At 42.2% G+C, this 16986-nt stretch overlaps 1 protein-coding gene across 4 annotated transcripts in view; it reads left to right on the top strand.

The window, feature by feature from the left end:
* The window catches only part of FRMPD4 (FERM and PDZ domain containing 4), a 551594-nt gene that overhangs the window by 237354 nt on the left and 297254 nt on the right, over window positions 1-16986 (top strand). The window contains exon 1 of one of the 4 annotated variants that reach the window (XM_035725755.1): window positions 1640-1860. The exons of the other annotated variants lie outside the window; for them this stretch is intronic. The gene's annotated coding sequence lies outside the window, so the exon portion shown is untranslated. Of the gene's footprint in view, window positions 1-1639; window positions 1861-16986 lie in introns of those variants that run through there. 4 annotated transcript variants of the gene reach the window in all.

Below are 16986 nucleotides of genomic sequence, written 5' to 3'. Positions count from 1 at the left end.
ATACATCATTCTCTCGTGAGTGGGATTAGCCTGACATTCCAGAGATGTGCAGAAGACTTCGGTCCAGTGACCAAATAGTGTCTTGACCTGCAGATTAGAGCAGAATTCCTCGGATCACCTTGGCGTCTATTCAGCCTTCCCTGTGAAATATTGCCCAAGATCCAAACGGTTTCTTCCCAATGGGATGCTTGCCACCTTCATGGTGTCTCTGGCAGCCTCCCTCATCTCAAGCCTTAGAACAAAAGTCCCAGGACAGTCTCCCTGCTACATCCAAATGCATATTCTCCAAATGCAGAGGTCACAAAGAAGGTTCCAGACAGTCCCTGTCAGGCCACACTGTCCTGAATGCCTGAGCACAAAGGTCCATAGTAACAGGCAGCCATCCACATTTCATCCTCAAACCATGCTCTACAGTGGGGGCAGTTTGGAGGAAGAAAAATGAGCAGTGTAATCCTAGTGTCTTTTCAACTCAATCAATTATGACCTATATGTGAGGGGGACATGTAAAATTAAATGTACCAAGAAGGCTGGCTTTCCATCACTGCTGGTAGCAGGTCGTTTTCATCAGAAGGGATCTTGGCCGTGGCCTGGTAGGCACACGTTATTATGTTATAGAATATCACACGCTTTTTGTTCAGTGGGCTTCTATTAAGCTTGTATTTAATGTTATCTATCAAAGAAGAATTAAAGCCAGGGTGGTCTCTGTTCATGAATCCATTTCTAATAAAGGCCCCCAGAGCAGTTACTTGTCAGGATAAAGCTGACACACCACAGTGCATCTGGTGCTCGTTTTTCCTGGTCGTGAAAGTTGCTGATTAAAAGAGAAGAGCGAAGCCGGGCAGAGGCCGCTCACTCAACATTTCCGTCACCCACTGCATCCCTGGGTGCGTATGGCAGCTTGCAGAAGGTGCTTCTCCTAGCACAGGACGTCACTGGGTGTCAGGTGCATGGGAGTGTGTGTGGCTCGGGGGGCTGGCTTGAAGGCACAGTGGTTGCAGGAGTGCAGCGGGTGTTGGCAGTGGTTCAGCGGTGAAATGTAAGCTCGCCGAGTAATAAAATCTCCTGGGAATGCAGAGGATGCCTGGGCATTAGGCATGCTCCTCGTGTTTCACATAAATGCATCCTGTTCTCAGGAGTGGAGGAGCAGTGCGTTTGCACTGGCTCATTCAAATTGAATGTAGGTAAAAGGAGAGTCCTAAGCAAACAGAGCAGTCTGGCATTTCTGAAGGCAGGAGCAAGGTTAAGCTGCTGGCTGCGTTCTCTGTTGTTCATTGGACGCTTATTTGCTCTCCTTTTGCACACTCCACGCACGTTGCAAAGAGGCAGCGCTGGGCGGACTGATGCCTGCTCGACTCAAGGCATCCAGGCGATTCTGCCCGGACTCTTCTGGGCAATAAAGTTGAAGGCTTCATACGTGGCTTCATCCGTTGTCCCCAAGCCTGGCGTGGCTAATGTTTTGCTGGAAGAGAAAGCTCCTCCAGAGGGGGCAGTTTGTATTGTTTTTTGTTTTGTTTTGTTTTCCTTTTGTTCTTCTTTATCAGTGTTCCAGCTTTAAGTTTGTCACAGCAAGAGTGAGGAGAGCGAGCCTGTAAAGAGCTATTTTCAACATGCTTTTTCCATTAGGTTTCACAGGAGCGGAGTCTCACCAGCAGCCGTGGCTTGCTTGCTCTCTAGTCTTGTGCTGTGAGGAATAAAGACACTGTAGGGCGGTGAACCTGAACTTGGCCCGTTCATCCATACTGTATAGAGGGATTCCATAGAGTGGAGTCAAATGCCACTTGGGGGTGAACTGCACGCATCAACTTGCATTCCTGCTGGATATCGTAGGAAGAACCCTTGACAGAATCCAGTAATTAAAAGGTAAACCATGAAGTGTATGCTCCGTGTAGGAAATGTGGGCTGAGGGGGAATGCATGGGCGAAAAGGGACTTGTTTCATTTTGTTTGGAATGATATGTTCCTAGATTTTATTGCCAGTGGATCAGATGAAGAAGGGGAGAGATTGCAACTTGCTGTTGACTCAGAGGGTAGTATCATCCCGACATTCCCACATGCTGCTTCACTCGTCCTGTCCTCGAGCCCTCAGAACTATGTGGGGCTTCTGTCCTTGAAGCAGGAGTGTTGTCGGTGGGAATCTGGGTAGAAGTAAAGTTGTCACCATGGAAATGGAAGTGCCCTCTTTGGTTTCTCGTTTTCTTTAAGGTGAAATCTTTGGAATTCACTTGGTTATTTTATTTCTATTGAGTGGCTTTGTTTGTTTGTTTTTCCAAAACCTGCTAAGAAATAGCTTTCAGAGACACAGAAAGACTGGGAAACTTCACATTTCAATCGGGTTTGTTTCTAAAGGCATATGTGGTTACCCTAATCCCGTAGGGAGAGTATGGGTAGGTGCCTGAAGTTCTAAGTTAAGGCATGTCATCTGCTCAAGGCAATTTAGTATTGTCTATTGTAAATCATTCTTCCACGTGTTGGCTTTACGTTAGGACTATGTGAAGTAAGCACTGTCTCTTAGCAATGGGTGTTCAGGGCAAGTTCATGATAAGTTTTTTGACTTTAAACTTAGCTTGTGCTTACTAGATCTCCTGGCAGCTCTTTGATCTCTTTTACAAGCTGCATAAAAAATAGAAGGTTGAAATTGTAATTAAATTATGCATTGTATTTGCCCCCAGGGAGCCGAAATGCAGTTATGTGGGCGTGTATACAATGGGATTCTCTCATGTCTAACAGACTGGTCATATATGCTGCAGTTTTAAAATCCGTCTGCTGCTCTTTAGATCTTTGAGGTATTTTTTTTACCATCCCACAGAAGTGACTGTTTCAATTAACACTCAGATTTTTATAAACACGTAATGGAATTTGTGTTATCATCTATGCATGCCCATTTTTAATCCCTTTATATATGTATATATAATCCATTGATAGGAAGTCCTTTATGTATGTGTGCATGTGCATATGTGTACCTTTAGGAAGATTTTGTTCAAATGATTAGATTGGGGGAGATAGAATTGGCCACTAGCAGAGCTAAAAGGCAAGGAATAGAGTGAAGTACTCTTGGCTTATAAATACGGGGTCTCAAAAAGATGAGAGATGCTCAAGTATTCCTCTATTGGTATGTCACTGTAGAAACAGTGCTGGTGATTACCCGGGGATTCTTTGCGTTGTGGTATGTAGATCCTTGTTCCTATACCAGAAACCATACATCTCATTGGAAGACGCAAGGATAGGAATAAGGGAAAGATTAAGAGAAGGGGTTCAAAGTCTTTGGGGGAAATTGGTATTGGAAGCATTATAGCAGCTTCTAAATGCGTCCATGCTGACACAGGGATCAACTCTATGGTGACATCATAGGAAAACCAATTTTGATTGCTAGTAGGTGCTTCATCCTTTGAAGCCTATGAGACTATCTTTTTTTTTTTAAAGATTTTATTTTATTTGACAGAGAGAGACACAGCGAGAGAGGGAACACAAGCAGAGGGAGTGGGAGAGGGAGAAGCAGGCTTCCCACGGAGCAGGGAGCCCGACGCGGGGCTCGATCCCACGACCCTGGGATCGTGACCTGAGCCGAAGGCAGACGCTTAACGACTGAGCCAGCCAGGCATCCCTATAAAACTATCTTTACCACTCTTGTTTTATTCATTGACTTTCTTATTTAAGGTATCAGATTTTTCCAAGTAATACCTTTTTCTTGAGTTTTTAAAGGTATAAACATGAGTTTGATAGAATATTTTAGAGGAACATGTCCATGTGAAAAGCAAGGGTGTTACAAAAGATAATTTACTAGATTTCTGAGAAATAGTTTTGAGTAATGGCTACTGAGTTTAGAAAAGGGCACGCTGTAGGAGCATAGCATAGGAGGAATCCTATCAGTTTCCCTTCATTTGCAATTGGTATTTAAATTTTGTTATCTTCATGCCTTTAATTAGTGAATGTGGAGCTGTGTCAAAGTAAAAAGTAGGGACAGTCTGCTGGGCCTATATTCTAGAATGTTTTCAGCCAGTATAGATGAGCAGAGTTTTTGTTCTGTGGACTGTTTTCCTTGAACAAAAGCAAGTGTCTGGTCCATTGAAGAAAGGTGTCCAAAATCTCACTGGCACCAAATCTTGTTGCATTATTCATTTATTGGAGGGTCCAACCTGGATTTGTTGAAACAGACAAGAAGAGTTCCATGATGCTGGAAGTCAGGAATGTCTGTGCTTGATTTCTTTCCTGGAGTGATTTATCAAAGCAATTTTGATTATCTTATATTTACAGGGCAACGTTTTACGAAAAGCTCAGTGTATTGGGGACATAATCTAATTATCAGAAAGCCACAGTGAAAGAGTTCATGCTATCTCTGTTCTACAGGTGAGACTGTAGACAGACTGATGGGTAGAGCAATTTGCAAAGATGATTCGGAAAAACACTGACATATAGCTTGAAAATTGTAACCCAACGTGGGTCTGAGGTCCTTTTGCCTCTGTGATCACATTACCTGACCAGTTGGCTGTCAGTGTGCACCCATGGTCCCTTAGCTGGAGAGAAACAGGTTCCATTTTGTCTTTGTAGGATCCCGTTGATCCCTCTGAAATTTGTGATGGCCAAATGGAATGGAAGCAATATGAGGGACACAAGCTCGTGGGGTGGCAAAAGACACCAATGTCACTAGAGGTCTTTACAACCAATGCAGAGAGCAAAAGGACATAGATAGGAGTTTTACCCCATGTTTAGAGTTGAAGAGATTTGAAGCCTCTCCAGAGTTGGGATGATTTCACTCCCTTGATACATGAACCATAAAAGCGACAGTCAGGAAACATGCTTCTTTTGGTGTTTCAGCTTTTAGGCACTAAGGCAGGCCAAGCTTGCTCGAAGTTGAATTAAACCTGTTGAGTTATTAGATAAAAAACTGTTTTCATGCACTCATGAACAGTGTATTCTTTTTCTTTCCTACTCTATTAAGTGGTTATTCTGGAGGGAGCTATGTCCCTGTTAGCAGATATGAAAATGATTTCACGGACAGAGAAGTTATGCCTGTCCTATATTTTTGGTATGATTTCAATTTAGAAATAAGCACATCAGCAGTTGCTACTTAGTCTATCATTTAGATTCACAAACATGTGAATGACAGGGCAAGGACATTACAGACCGTTACGAATAGAGACTGTTCTGCCTATGGACAGATTGAAAATGCACTACTGATAATGTCATCCAGTAGCAGATTTAGGCAGATGGATGCTAGGAGGATGTTCTACAAAATGGAGGAACTAGTACTAGGGCGATTTGATAGCATAACCCCCAAGAAGAAGGCCTTAACCCTGGACTGGAACCCCATGGCACTGTCCCTTGCTAGATTCACATCTGAATGGGGGAGGGATGCCCCAAATGGAGGGAGGCAGCCTAGAAACAAAGCCCCTGTGGAGAGCTGACAAGTCCTGAAAAAGCTTTCCCAGCAGGAGGGGAGACCAAAGAACAAGGTCCAGTGGAGGTTGAAGAAGCCCAAAGGATTCAGATTGACCTGGGCGTGGGCAGTTAGGGACAGAATCATGGAGGCCAGCAGGGAACCTGGCTCTTTGCCACCATCGTGGTGATGCAAGAGAATTTCTGAGAACAGAACATAATGGACCCTGGTGGGGGCGCCTGGGGGGCTCAGTCGTTAAGCGTCTGCCTTGGGCTCAGGTCATGATCCCAGGGTCCTGGGATCGAGCCCCGGTGTCGGTGTTGGTGTCGGTGTTGGGCTCCCTGCTCGGCGGGGAGTCTGCTTCTCCCTCTCCCTCTGCCTGCCGCTCCCCCCCCCACCACCGCTTGTGCTCTCTCTCCTTCTGTCAAGTAAATAAATAAAATCTTTTAAAAAAAAGAACGTAAAGGACCCTAATATGTCAGTTTTAAAAGCTCCACGAAAAAGAGGTGCCTCAGGAAAATGGGGGAGAAAGGACTCTCCTTCCTGTGAACACTAGAATGGAGCCTCCGTCCTGTTAGCAGTGATCTATCTTGTTTACTGTTTTCTCCCTAGAGCCCAAAGCTGAGCCACTAACATAATAGGAAATGTTTGTTGAATAAATGACTTGCTCCTAATTCATTTATTTATAGCCCCGTCAGGAACTTATTCCACCTGTCTGTTCCTGGAGGTATTCTGTGTTCCAACCACTCTCCTAAACAAGACTGTAGGGGCGCCTGGGTGGCTCAGTCGTTGAGCGTCTGCCTTCGGCTCAGGACATGGTCCCAGGGTCCTGGGATCGAGCCCCGCTTCGGGCTCCCTGCTCCGCGGGAAGCCTGCTTCTCCCTCTCCCACTCCCCCTGCTTGTGTTCTTGCTCTCGCTGTCTCGCTCTCTCTCTCTCTCTCTCTCTCTCTCTCTGTCAAATAAATAAATAAAATCTTTAGGAAAAAAAAAAGACTGTAAACCTTTGAGGGCAGATAATTATGTTATCCTAATTTTTTAAGGGCCTTTAGTGAATAGGATAGCACATTATACTTGCAGAGGCACTTAGTAAATAATTACAAAATGGAAATTACAGCGATAAAAATAGGATATAGTTGTTATCCTTGGAATATTATGGTCAGCCTCACTTAGAGCATAGCATACAGATAGAAAATTCTCTAAAATAAAAGAATATAGTTAAATCAGTGGTTGTCGGGGTGCCGGGTTGGCTCAGTCAGTTAAGCATCTGACTCTTGATTTCGGCTCAGGTTGTGATCTCGGGGTCCTGGGCTCTGCGTTCAGCAGGGAGTCTGCTTGAAGATTCCCTCTCTCCCTCTCCCTCTGCTCCTCCCCCCACTCAGGCTCTCTCTCTCAAATAAATAAATAAAAACAAACAAATAAATAAATCAGTGTTTGTCAAATAAGGGTGATTTTGCTCCTCTCTCGCCAGTAGATACCCGGAAATGTCTGGAGACAATTTTGTTGTCCCATCTGGTGGTTGGAGGGGTGTGCTACTGGCATCTAGTGGATAAAGCCCGGGGAACATTCTGCAGTGACGAGCATGGCAGTCCAAAGAAAATCATCTGGCCCCAGATGTCAATAGTGCTGAAGTTGAGAAGCCCTGATTTAAAATAGAACTTTTATGGCAATTCTCGTGTGTGTGTGTTTTCCATAAACGCCACTTGTGGGTGGGTGGCAGTCTGACATATGTTTGTGTTGCCCAGGTTCAGAATGGCACCTGGCACATATCAGCCATTTAATAAATAATGCCTTAACTGATGAATGAATGGATATTAATGACATCAAAAAAAAAAAAAAGATGCTCCGGTATCGTCTTTGGAACACCATTATCATTAGAAATGACGCATTTCTCATCAAGGCCTCCACAGGAAGTAATCAGTAGGGTGAAGTTCAGGTTGTAAAAGCAGATTCTCAGCAGCCACACATTCATGTCTCCATTTAAGAAGGTCACAGTGCTTCAGGTCATGGACTATTAGCAGTGAAGGGGATTAGAAGGGTCATTCATTCCAACACTCTTAAATTACAAGTGAAGCAAGGGATTTGAAAGCCAGGCATGTGAAATGACTCAGTTAAGGTCTCACGGGTAAATGGCAGAAGTAAGAGTAGAATGATTTCTAACTCTTGGTCTTGGTACACCTTCATCATGCTAAGGTGTCGCTGGTATATCAGCCTGACAAAAACTTGGCACAGCAAATTGCTTTTAATGACTAGATAAAGCAGCATCCCAAGGCAGTATTGAATGTAAAACACAAAAATTCTATCTTTATGGCATTGAAGAATTTGACCTTAAACTAATGTGCTGGTTATTTTCGTTATTAATACAGAAGTTAAAATAATGGAATGTTGGGGCTTGAGGAAATCCTGTTAATCTCCTGCATTCTGAGGAGGAGTGAGTTTAGGGGTGCAGACATCAGCTTTATCCAGAGTCCCAGAAAGGGGGCGGTGGGGCTCTCCATTCTATGCTCTTCACCTTAATAGACTTTCCTAAATGGAATATTATTTGCAGAGGTTATTACATGAAAGCAGTGTTATGTGGTCAGATAAATTTAGAAAATGCAAGGGTAAACAAACAGAAGCAGGTATGTGTGTACAAGGACACCTCTGAGGTTTTCATTTATGGTCTACTTCTCCAAGAGCGTCCTCCCATATATGGCTCTCGTCGTGCTTAGTAAGTAGGAGATAATTCATATTACCCTAACAGCGGTCCTCTGAATACAGTTTGAAAGATACCTCAGCTCTCTATGTAATTGACAGAAATGTGTCAGGACTGCTTAGGGTTCAGAGGGACTCTTTCTTTTAAGATTTTATTTATTTATTTGACAGCGAGAGCACAAGTAGTCGGATCTGGAGAGGGAGAAGCAGGCTCCACGCTGAGCAGGGAGTCGGATGCGGGGCTCGATCCCAGGACCCTGGGATCACAACCCTAGCCGAAGGCAGACGCTTGACCAGCTAAGCCACCCAGTCGCCCCTCAGAGGGACTTTTTGGTAGCCTGTAGAATGGCCCATGTTTGTTCCCCTCCTCCCCATTCCTCCATGTCTTTTTGCGAAAGCCGGCCCAAGTATGTTGCCTTGGTATATTCTGTTTCTCACAGTAGGTTTCCCAGTTCCAAGCCAAGGTTTGAGAGAGTCGTTCGTGAGACCAGCCTTACAGAAAGAGGTATGTGTCATGCAGAGAGACCCTGGGTTGGGCATGAGAGGATGTTGCCTTGGCAAGTCAGCTGTCATCTAGTTGGTTATCAATGATTTTGAAAAAAATTACATGGAGAAGTTACATGTGATGAGACAGTAGGCCTAGTCTTTTTTATGTTTTATAGTTTAGATTTGTATAATTAGTATAAGCCTATATTTTGCATGAGTGTCACAAGGTTAATATTTAAAACGACTTGTATTTACAGTAACACCACACAAATTTGGCCCTGTACATAGCGGGTTTTATACAGTGAATGGGAGCTTTTCAAAAAGTGCATGTTTCAAAACATGTTTACCGTAAGAGTCTTTGGTGAATTTACGGAAAGGAAAATAGCACGGATTCAGGAACAGTGAGAAAGGAGCGTCGTAGAGCTTCTAAGAATAATCTAGATTGGCATGGAGCTAAATGACAGATAAAAATATGCACCTGATCCTACAGGAAGAGTAGTTCAAAGAAAATGAGGTAGGAATGTGTGCAAAAGCTGTCCAGAGGAGCTTAAAATATTGCCTTGTGTTTCTCACAAATTTCCTCTTAATGGTAACCCAAGGCCTTTGGAACTGTCCTATTGATAGTATTTTCAGAAATGTGGAAAGTTTATAGGTAAACAGAATAAGGACTCTTTGCTTTCGTGTGAGTTTGGAGTTGGCTTACCTCTTGCTTCTCTTCATTGAGCTTGAGGACATTCAAGTTCACCATGATCAAAAGCTTATTACTTGGGGAATCACATGAAGAACACGGGTATCTGTCTCATGACTGGAAACAGATTATAGCTCTTCGTAGTGAAATTGTGTTTTCTGCATTCTGCCTCCTAACATCTGGAAGGATCTCAGTGCAGCCGAAATTTCCAGCAAATGATAAAACCCTCTCCCATGATGTGTTATAAAGCAACAAGCCATTTCCATGGCAAATTCTATGAGGGGTAAAGCGTAGGAGGGTTGGCACCCAAATATAGACTAAACGGTTTTAGGCAGTGAGTGAGCGCAGGGAAATTTATGAGCAGCCAAGGACAAAAATGCGTGGATGAATTGATCAGGAGGGATTTTTTCTAATTTTCATGGCTCATCCTTGAGTTTGATAAATGGGCTCCTCAAATCATTCTGGGGTCTCCCCAGCCCTTTCAGAGCATGTGCATCATGGCCTATTGCTTATTCACTAGGTACAGCCTTTACCTATTTGGTTTGCTTTGAAGAAAGAAAAAGAACCCAAGCGAATCCTCTGCTTCCCTGAGCGTTTCCAAGTAGCCAATTTATCTTTGCATGAAGATGCCTTAGGCGCTGCTGGTACTTCGCCAGAATCTGTCCCAGGTTAAGCAGAGGTGCTAGTGGGGAATTAAGAGGTGTAGCTCAAGGGACGAGGACTGTTGTTTCAAGAGGAGTGAATGGTGATGGAGATTAAGAGAAGAAAGGGCAGGAAATTTGCTATTGAGAAAGGAATTTTAATGAAGAGATAGAACTATTCTTGGGGGGGGGGGGGGCGTTGCACAGGCTCCTCCTCAAGAATCATTATGGAAAGTTTGTGTTTTTGTGCTAATTATTCATATTGGGAGAAAAACATTTGGTTAACATTTTGCAGTTATACTAGAAAGGAATCAAAACATGCAATTATTGGCAAACAAGACATAAAGCAAAGATTCTTTGATTTTATTGTTGGCTATTTTTCTCTACCGTATTTAGTTTTTAAGTATGTGTTCGTAGCCTTGCACTATTCTGTTAACTGCGAGGCTAAGCATATCATAAAACAATAGGGAAGCCATCCATTGTTTGTGTCCATGTGAGCCGAATGTCTAATGATGTGAGCAAGCATTTTACTCACACAATTTGCAATGAAATAGTGGAAAATATTTTTCACTGTTTTGGATCCTGCGAACATTCCCCCGGGATACAGGGACATTAAACTTGGGTTAACACCAGTTCTGGCAAACCTGGTGATTAAAGACTGTTCATTTCTATTTTACCACATTAAATCTCTAAGCCCCTAGGAATCACTAAGGCGGATTAAATAATGTGAAAGCGGCCGGCTGAAGGATGCACAATGGAGCACAAGGCTTATTGATTATAAAGTGAAATGAATCTCACTCAGAGGCAGGAAGATTGCAGAAGGAAAGTTATGTCTATGAAGATACCTTTTTAATAATGTGTCATGATTGAAGAGAGAACTTTAAATCAGGTAAATAAGAAAAACATAATTAAAATGAATAAATCATATGTTAACATCTTGTTGGAAATCTCTCTTGTTTGTGGGATTTAATAAAAATTATATTAATAGTCTTACTCTTCCTAATTTGATGTACTTGTATCATTTCAGGAACTTTTGTGTTTTTTTAAATCAAACCAGTGTGTGAGCACCAAATGAGTACAGTGGTGTGATAGGAAGCAAATTCTGAGATCATCTAGAATTTTTTGCCCCCGCTTTCTCCTTCCCTTCCTCCTCATACATATGATCGACTTGTCTTGGCTGTGCTCCCCGTTGGTCTGAGAGCCAGTGTCCACGTCCAACCGTGGTGTAACAATTTACTGGTCACCTCAGTTGTGACTGTGACAGTTCTTGGTTTGCTAGCTTTACATTACTTCTGGAGTGTCAGGCCCCCTTTACCCCCAGTCAGATAGTAGTTTAGTTCAACAGTGAAATCACTATACAGCGATGCAATGAATGAGCTACTGTAAGAGCGACCTAGTGTTTGAGTGAAGGAAACCAGATCGAAGTTTCTACCCTGCGTGATTCCATTAAGATGATGAATAAAAGCAGGTTCAGCTAATGTGCAGTGATAGGCGTCAGGATTGTATAGGAGGCAAACGTCTGGGTGCTGAACCTTGTCTGTATCTTGGCGTGGGTGTTGGCTGCATGGGTGCATACATATGGACAAACTCAGCTATACACTTAAGATTTGTCTACTTTATTGCATACGTTAGACTTCAGTGACAAAATGTATAAAACTAATCACACATTTGATCCTGAGATGCATTCTTGTGAATGTATAGAAGACTTTACTTTTTAAGCAAGAGAAGTTCTCTGAATTGTAATAGAGTATTATTTTATATAATTAGTAATGTTAGCAGAGACTCTCCATCAAACTTATCATGTGTTTCCTCATTTCCCATCCCCATTTTATATATCGCCTCTAGGAATGTTCAGCGTTGGCGGTCCTGTGGCTCCCAAGCAGGACTTTGCCAAGTTTTAACCCCAGATTGAATTAATTCCAAGTCCATTGGAGGAGTTATTGAAATTGTGGCTGTGGTAGAAAGCAATTTGCAAGTGGAGTCTCATAAATTATTAGCTTTGATTGTTGTCTTTTCTAGTCTTTCTAAAATATTCCCCCATGCAGCTAACATAAGTACCAGGCTCCGATATTAAACATTAGCTTTGTGAAGGAGGAATAATGTGTTGCAGCAATCACAGGTAGCTCACCCAAACTCGGGGCCGTTGCTGTTTAAGTTTGTTTTGGCCCGAGGATTCAATCTGTCATTCACATGAAAGGGAGAGTATAAATTGTGTAAATTTAAAAATTAAAAAAAGAAAAAACCTCAATGAAATAGAAATAAAATCACTTGTAAATAATGAAGAGGTGAAGTTTTTCTCTTTACTTGAGTCATGACCACTTTTTATCTTTGTGTAGGTTTCTTGAATGCTCCAGTTTATGCCAAATCTTTGAGAGATGATTACTTTGTCAGTTCTTTCCCTTTAACAAAAGTGCAGATTTTTGCAGTGTTGAATCTGCATTATTTGTGCTCTCCAGGATGTTTGATATACCTAGATAATGCAACAAAGTAGTGCAACTTCACCTTCAGAGTCGCTTTGTCTTTACCCCTAGAATGTCAGAATCGTTCAATGGGACTGGGTCCTTAGCAATCACATTTGGGACCATCTGACTTAAGAAATGACTGGAAATAGGTGTTCCCACGAGGTCAGTAGTTTGTTCTCGACTATATTGCTCAGTGATGAGGAAGGGAAGTCTCAAATGAATTACTTATGCTGTTTCTCACAGGTTATGTGAACTTCCAGGGAATTTCTAGGGTCTTTCTTTCGAAAACCATCTCCCGTTTGCTTTCCTCTGATGCGTATCTGATAACATTGTTAAGGGCTCAAGAGGTCCTTTAAAATGTAATCAAGAAAAGAAAAGAAAGTAAAATGTAATCAAGAGCATGTTGATGGAAATCCTCTGTTAAATTCATTCCCCCTTTTGTCTCACAGAGGAGTTCACTGTGGACCAGTATCTCTGAGGTTTCTAGAACAGCATGGAAAAATCGGTACTTGACAGTCAGTCTTTTGGAGCACAAGGCCTATAAGAGATGCTCCATCGAATTCCCTTATCTTAGAGAGTGAGACCATTTGAAACTCAGAATCATAAACTTCTCATAGACTGCTTCTTTAGAGAAATGTTTTGAATTCTTCTAATAAGCAAAATTCTTTAAAGAGAATGATAATCTTTACTATGCACTCACTGGTTAACACCCCCCCCCCCCGCCCTTATTTACATGATTAAAACGGGGAAGGGGAGAGCAGAATAATACAAATCAGACTATTGACATTTAGAGTCTTAACTTTGTCAAGAAGGAGAGGTTCTCCAGGGGCGACGTTTTGAAGAGAAGTTATTGCTACCTACAGACATGTATGAATAATGAATCCCCAGCATGGTGCATTGCCCTTGGAGAACTCACTGCGCTTCTGTGATGGCTGCAAGCAAATTAGGCAAGCTGCATTTCTGGTTATCTTCTGGATTTGCTCCTGCTCCCTGTTCCTCTGGTCTCAATGCTCTGCGCTCATCCCATCATGGCGTCTGAGAGCCAGAGGAGCTGGTAGAAATCGGCCCTTTTCTGGCCGTCATTTTGGAAATGCGGAAACAACAGTACCATGAAGGAAAGTCACTTATTAGAGGCCAGAGAGTTGACTCAGGAGCCAGCTTCCTGGACTCCTGCCCCAGGGCTCTGACCTCCCTACCACAGGGTAAAAATCGGCTGTTGGAGCCACCTGAGGCATGGAGAGCATCTGAGTAGAGTAGGACCACAGGGCCCCGCCTGTGGTAGGACTGCACCTTGAGGCTCGGTGCTTACGGAGTACTTGTTTCTTCTACCTCTGTATCAGCCCAACAGAACTGCACGCCTCTGCTAAGTAGGGTCTTACTGGATTCTTAGCCCACTTTGTCCAATACAACTTTCGGCAGTGGTAAAAATCTATGATCATTGGCCAATCAGTGCTTGAAATCAAGAGTTATAGAACTGAGGAACTACATTTTCTATTTAATTTCATTTTAATTAATCTAAAAATAAGGAGCCACGTGTGCCTATGAACTGCGATCTTGGGCACAAACTCTTTTTCCATTGTCTGTTTATCATTTTCCAAATGAGATCAAAGTGACTTCATTACTTTCCTTTTCCTTCCCATATCCTGGAGATAAAAGCATGCCTTTTATTTTATTTTATTTTATTTTATTTTTAAAGATTTTATTTACTTACTAGAGAGAGAGAGAGAGAAGGGGCAGAGAGAGAGAATCGCAAGCAGACTCTCCACTGAGTGCAGAGCCCCACAAGGGGCTTGATCTGATGACCCCGAGATCATGACTTGAGCAGAAATCGAGTTGGACTTGGACGTCTAACCAATTGAGCCACCCAGCGCCCCACAAAGCATGCCATTTATTTTAAAACATGTCTAGAATCATTAGAACATCACTTTCCATATATCCATTTTTGAAGCTAAGAAATTGAAAAGTTGATAGAGAAGATGTGAACCGTTTACATCAGTGGTCTGGAGGACAGAGACTGCGAATCCAATTCTGAAGCTTTGGAACTTTCTTATCTGTGTCTTATATGTCTATCATTCTTGCCTCAATTTCCCTAGTTCTTAAGAAATAAAGGATGACTTGTAGAATTACCAGATTTATCAAATAATAATAGGCGACGGTTTGCATGTTTATCTGAGATTCACGTTTAATTGGGTATTTTGTATTTTCCTGGTAAACTTATTATTTTTATTTATTTATTTTTTAAGATTTTATTTATTTATTTGACAGAGAGAGACAGAGCGAGAGAGGGAACACAAGCAGGGGGAGTGGGAGAGGGAGAAGCAGGCTTCCCGCGGAGCAGGGAGCCCGATGCGGGGCTCGATCCCAGGACCCGGGGATCATGACCGGAGCCGAAGGCAGATGCTTAACGACTGAGCCACCCAGGCGCCCCTTATCGTGCATTTTTAAAGCATTTATTCTGTGTTTTTATTTCTTTCTATTTCTTCAAGGAGACAGAAAAAAATTGGAAAAAATTCTTAGGTAAATTTCCATTATTTTTTTTCCTTCATTCATAGTTCCCTAATAGAGGGCCTCCTGCGTGGCTCAGTACATTAAGCTTCTAACTCTTGGTTTCTGCTTAGGTCCTGATCTCTCCGGTCCTCAGATGGAGTCGTGCCTCAGGCTCCAGCGCTGAGCGGGGAGTCGGGGGAAGATTCTTTACCTCTGCCCCTCCCTCTGTTCCTTGGCTAGGTGTCTCTCTCTCATATAAATGATTGAATCTTTAAAAAAATTTAAAAAATGAATAACTCCCTAAAAGGATTTTCTTGTGTACAAAGGTGATTTTTTTTTAAAAAGACACATGATTAATCTAAATTAAGATTGGCCTGACCTATTTTACCCTCTTGTCTGTAAGAGAATTAAGTACGTATTGAACTGAAGTGTGAATTCTAAAGAGTCGTTATATTTCATTAATGTCCATTCTAAATCGTTTATGTGTTTACAGGCCCCAGTTTGAAAATAGCCAAACTATTGATCACTTATTCTTTTTTAAAGTAAGAGCATTTTTTGTTTTGTTGCTGTTTTTCCAACCAGTATACCGAGATTTTCATGAAAATTACTGAAGATTACATTGCTTTTTGAGTAATGTCTGTCTCCAAGAAGGTTGAGAATTTGAACATAAGTTTTCTCAAGTAATCCAGTTGACAAGATAGCATTTTCACACCTGAGGGAGTAGAAGGTAATAAAATATTTTAGTACAGATCTACCAGACACATTTTGAAAAATCAGAGCTTTTAAAGAAAATCTTAGCTGCTTGACAATTTATGAAATATAGGCATCTGTGTGCATTGTGTAAACTTTATGTGAAATCACTTTCTGTGTGTGATAGTAAGAACAGGTGATATTGTTGACATCCATATGCAAATGTCATGACTTATTCATTTTGCCACCATTGAGTGATGGTTGTCAAGACTAAAAGAAAAACCACTGAAGGAGGACAGAATCACGGCTGATTCCTAGAACTTAATTTCGAGAAAGTACCATATGTCTCCATGCTGAAGCCGAGAGATGGTGGAATTAGAGAATTTTAAAGTATCTAGGATGGTGAAATAGTATCGTGGCTCCTTTTTAAGGCGAACTGACAAATGGAATTTGTTTTTAGTTTTACCCTGTTACGCGTTTCCTCTTTCTTGAACTTGTCGGTTCTCATTTAGGTATTCTTTTAATTGCATTTCTTTTTCTCTCATTCTTTTTTTTTTTAAGATTTTTTTTTTTAATTTTAGACAGCTAGAGAACGGGCAAATGCATTGTGGGGGGAGTGGCACAGGGAAAGGATCTCAAGGGGACTCCCAGATGAATGTGAAGATCCTTGCAGGGCTCCATCTCTGGACCCATGAGATCATGACCAGAGCTGAAATCAAGAGTCTGACGCTTAACCAACTGAGCCACCCAGGCACCCCTGTAGTTGCATTTTATTTTATTATCTTTTTAAGATTTTATTTATTTATTTGACAGAGAGAGAGACAGCGAGAGAGGGAACACAAGCAAGGGGGAGTGGGAGAGGGAGAAGCAGGCTTCCTGTGGAGCAGGGAGCCCGATGCGGGGCTCAATCCCAGGACCCTGGGATCATGACCTCAGCCGAAATCAAGAGTCTGATGCTTAACCAACTGAGCCACCCGGGTGCCCCTATAGTTGCATTTTAAAACAAAATAAAAATTATACTTGCTCATAAATGGTTTCAAATGGTATCAGTTGTTCCTGGGCCACCAACTAAAGAATTCTCCTGTGGACAAACAATGAGGGGGTCAGTGGTTATGTTCTCTCTCTCTTCCTTTATTCCTACAGCCCTTCCTTCCTTCCTTCCTTCCTTCCTTCCTTCCTTCCTTCCTTCCTTCCTTCCTCCTCTCCCTCCTGTTCTGGTTTCATCCTTCCTTTGCTTTCGTGGGGAAAAAGTCATTTGTTGTGTTGCTAACACATAACATGGACCAGCCATGGAAGCTTGTAGTAGATTCTTGTTTTAATCCCCATGTTTGGATTTATTTGTGTTCTGACTCAGAATGCTGACCCATGGAATATATACATTGCAGAATACTTCTTTATGAAGATTTTGGTGGCAGGTTGCACTCAGGATTTGCATCAGTTTTGCACACAGTGTGGTGCAGATGAATG

This window comes from Zalophus californianus, chromosome X (assembly GCF_009762305.2).
Source record: "Zalophus californianus isolate mZalCal1 chromosome X, mZalCal1.pri.v2, whole genome shotgun sequence".
NCBI classification, from domain to species: domain Eukaryota; kingdom Metazoa; phylum Chordata; class Mammalia; order Carnivora; family Otariidae; genus Zalophus; species Zalophus californianus.
This window is presented reverse-complemented; position numbering and strand designations above follow the sequence as displayed.